The sequence below is a fragment of the Rhipicephalus sanguineus genome, unplaced genomic scaffold, assembly GCF_013339695.2.
Source record: "Rhipicephalus sanguineus isolate Rsan-2018 unplaced genomic scaffold, BIME_Rsan_1.4 Seq10066, whole genome shotgun sequence".
In the NCBI taxonomy this organism is placed as follows: domain Eukaryota; kingdom Metazoa; phylum Arthropoda; class Arachnida; order Ixodida; family Ixodidae; genus Rhipicephalus; species Rhipicephalus sanguineus.
In genome coordinates this window covers 24852-28918 of record NW_023614154.1, presented here as the reverse complement: position 1 = coordinate 28918, position 4067 = coordinate 24852, and the positions used below count along the sequence as shown (strand labels likewise).

At 47.2% G+C, this 4067-nt stretch overlaps 1 non-coding gene across 1 annotated transcript; it reads right to left on the bottom strand.

Annotated features, from left to right (window-relative positions):
- Window positions 1-2819: 2819 nt before the first annotated feature.
- Window positions 2820-2891, bottom strand: Trnat-cgu (transfer RNA threonine (anticodon CGU)). Its single transcript has one exon. It is a non-coding gene; the product is annotated as a tRNA-Thr (tRNA).
- Window positions 2892-4067: the final 1176 nt, after the last annotated feature.

Genomic DNA, 4067 nt, shown 5'->3' with positions numbered 1-4067 from the left:
GGCTCGTTTTCTTGTTAGACACAATATTAATGAGAACTAACAGACAATAACGCCAAGGAAAGTATAGGGGGTGTTATCGGTAGTATTTAGAATATAAATGTGAAGAAAGTAAAGTGGACGAAAAGATAACTTGCCGCCGGCAGGGACCGAACCTGCGACCTTCGAATAACGCGTCCGATGCTCTACCACTGAGCTACGGCGGCGGTCATCCTCCCGTCCACTTTATGGGGTATATATGTGCATTAAACCTTGGAGTGTTAGTCAGCGCCATCGCAGCCATGGCGGCGAGTGTGGAACACTCTTTTCTGCCTTCTGGCGTCACGTAGCACGTGATCTTTTTACGAGCTGGCAGCTGACCAATAATCCCTCGCATACTACCTGAAGGCATCAAGTCTGCCAGAACGAGACCCTTGCTATGAATGAAGGAAAGAAGATGACTCTTAAGGGCTCGTTTTCTTTGTTAGACACAATATTATGAGAACTAACAGACAATAACGCCAAGGAAAGTATAGGGGGTGTTATCTGTATATTTAGAATATAAATGTGAAGAAAGTAAAGTGGACGAAAAGATAACTTGCCGCCGGCAGGGACCGAACCTGCGACCTTCGAATAACGCGTCCGATGCTCTACCACTGAGCTACGGCGGCGGTCATCCTCCCGTCCACTTTATGGGTATATATGTGCATTTAAACCTTGGAGTGTTAGTCAGCGCCATCGCAGCCATGGCGGCGAGTGTGGAACACTCTTTTCTGCCTTTCTGGCGTCACGTAGCACGTGATCTTTTTACGAGCTGGCAGCTGACAATAATCCCTCGCATACTACCTGAAGGCATCAAGTCTGCCAGAACGAGACCCTTGCTATGAATGAAGGAAAGAAGATGACTCTTAGGGCTCGTTTTCTTTGTTAGACACAATATTAATGAGAACTAACAGACAATAACGCCAAGGAAAGTATAGGGGGTGTTATCTGTAGTATTTTAGAATATAAATGTGAAGAAAGTAAAGTGGACGAAAAGATGAACTTGCCGCCGGCAGGGACCGAACCTGCGACCTTCGAATAACGCGTCCGATGCTCTACCACTGAGCTACGGCGGCGGTCATCCTCCCGTCCACTTTATGGGGTATATATGTGCATTTAAACCTTGGAGTGTTAGTCAGCGCCATCGCAGCCATGGCGGCGAGTGTGGAACACTCTTTTTCTGCCTTTCTGGCGTCACGTAGCACGTGATCTTTTTACGAGCTGGCAGCTGACCAATATCCCTCGCATACTACCTGAAGGCATCAAGTCTGCCAGAACGAGACCCTTGCTATGAATGAAGGAAAGAAGATGACTCTTAAGGGCTCGTTTTCTTTGTTAGACACAATATTAATGAGAACTAACAGACAATAACGCCAAGGAAAGTATAGGGGGTGTTATCTGTAGTATTTAGAATATAAATGTGAAGAAAGTAAAGTGGACGAAAAGATGACCTTGCCGCCGGCAGGGACCGAACCTGCGACCTTCGAATAACGCGTCCGATGCTCTACCACTGAGCTACGGCGGCGGTCATCCTCCCGTCCACTTTATGGGTATATATGTGCATTTAAACCTTGGAGTGTTAGTCAGCGCCAATCGCAGCCTGGCGGCGAGTGTGGAACACTCTTTTTCTGCCTTTCTGGCGTCACGTAGCACGTGATCGTTTGACGAGCTGGCAGCTGACCAGCAATCCCTCGCTTACTACGTGAAGGCATCAAGTCTGCCAGAACGGGACCCTCGCTACGAATGAAGGAAAGAAGATGACTCTTAAGGGCTCGTTTTCTTTGTTAGACACAATATTAATGAGAACTAACAGACAATAACGCCAAGGAAAGTATAGGGGGTGTTATCTGTAGTATTTAGAATATAAATGTGAAGAAAGTAAAGTGGACGAAAAGATGAACTTGCCGCCGGCAGGGACCGAACCTGCGACCTTCGAATAACGCGTCCGATGCTCTACCACTGAGCTACGGCGGCGGTCATCCTCCCGTCCACTTTATGGGGTATATATGTGCATTTAAACCTTGGAGTGTTAGTCAGCGCCATCGCAGCCATGGCGGCGAGTGTGGAACACTCTTTTTCTGCCTTTCTGGCGTCACGTAGCACGTGATCTTTTTACGAGCTGGCAGCTGACCAATAATCCCTCGCATACTACCTGAAGGCATCAAGTCTGCCAGAACGAGACCCTTGCTATGAATGAAGGAAAGAAGATGACTCTTAAGGGCTCGTTTTCTTTGTTAGACACAATATTAATGAGAACTAACAGACAATAACGCCAAGGAAAGTATAGGGGGTGTTATCTGTAGTATTTAGAATATAAATGTGAAGAAAGTAAAGTGGACGAAAAGATGACTTGCCGCCGGCAGGGACCGAACCTGCGACCTTCGAATAACGCGTCCGATGCTCTACCACTGAGCTACGGCGGCGGTCATCCTCCCGTCCACTTTATGGGGTATATATGTGCATTTAAACCTTGGAGTGTTAGTCAGCGCCAATCGCAGCCATGGCGGCGAGTGTGGAACACTCTTTTTCTGCCTTTCTGGCGTCACGTAGCACGTGATCTTTTTACGAGCTGGCAGCTGACCAATAATCCCTCGCATACTACCTGAAGGCATCAAGTCTGCCAGAACGAGACCCTTGCTATGAATGAAGGAAAGAAGATGACTCTTAAGGGCTCGTTTTCTTTGTTAGACACAATATTAATGAGAACTAACAGACAATAACGCCAAGGAAAGTATAGGGGGTGTTATCTGTAGTATTTAGAATATAAATGTGAAGAAAGTAAAGTGGACGAAAAGATGACTTGCCGCCGGCAGGGACCGAACCTGCGACCTTCGAATTACGCGTCCGATGCTCTACCACTGAGCTACGGCGGCGGTCATCCTCCCGTCCACTTTATGGGGTATATATGTGCATTTAAACCTTGGAGTGTTAGTCAGCGCCAATCGCAGCCATGGCGGCGAGTGTGGAACACTCTTTTTCTGCCTTTCTGGCGTCACGTAGCACGTGATCTTTTTACGAGCTGGCAGCTGACCAATAATCCCTCGCATACTACCTGAAGGCATCAAGTCTGCCAGAACGAGACCCTTGCTATGAATGAAGGAAAGAAGATGACTCTTAAGGGCTCGTTTTCTTTGTTAGACACAATATTAATGAGAACTAACAGACAATAACGCCAAGGAAAGTATAGGGGGTGTTATCTGTAGTATTTAGAATATAAATGTGAAGAAAGTAAAGTGGACGAAAAGATAACTTGCCGCCGGCAGGGACCGAACCTGCGACCTTCGAATAACGCGTCCGATGCTCTACCACTGAGCTACGGCGGCGGGTCATCCTCCGTCCACTTTATGGGGTATATATGTGCATTTAAACCTTGGAGTGTTAGTCAGCGCCAATCGCAGCCATGGCGGCGAGTGTGGAACACTCTTTTTCTGCCTTTCTGGCGTCACGTAGCACGTGATCTTTTTACGAGCTGGCAGCTGACCAATAATCCCTCGCATACTACCTGAAGGCATCAAGTCTGCCAGAACGAGACCCTTGCTATGAATGAAGGAAAGAAGATGACTCTTAAGGGCTCGTTTTCTTTGTTAGACACAATATTAATGAGAACTAACAGACAATAACGCCAAGGAAAGTATAGGGGGTGTTATCTGTAGTATTTAGAATATAAATGTGAAGAAAGTAAAGTGGACGAAAAGATGAACTTGCCGCCGGCAGGGACCGAACCTGCGACCTTCGAATAACGCGTCCGATGCTCTACCACTGAGCTACGGCGGCGGTCATCCTCCCGTCCACTTTATGGGGTATATATGTGCATTTAAACCTTGGAGTGTTAGTCAGCGCCAATCGCAGCCATGGCGGCGAGTGTGGAACACTCTTTTTCTGCCTTTCTGGCGTCACGTAGCACGTGATCTTTTTACGAGCTGGCAGCTGACCAATAATCCCTCGCATACTACCTGAAGGCATCAAGTCTGCCAGAACGAGACCCTTGCTATGAATGAAGGAAAGAAGATGACTCTTAAGGGCTCGTTTTCTTTGTTAGACACAATATT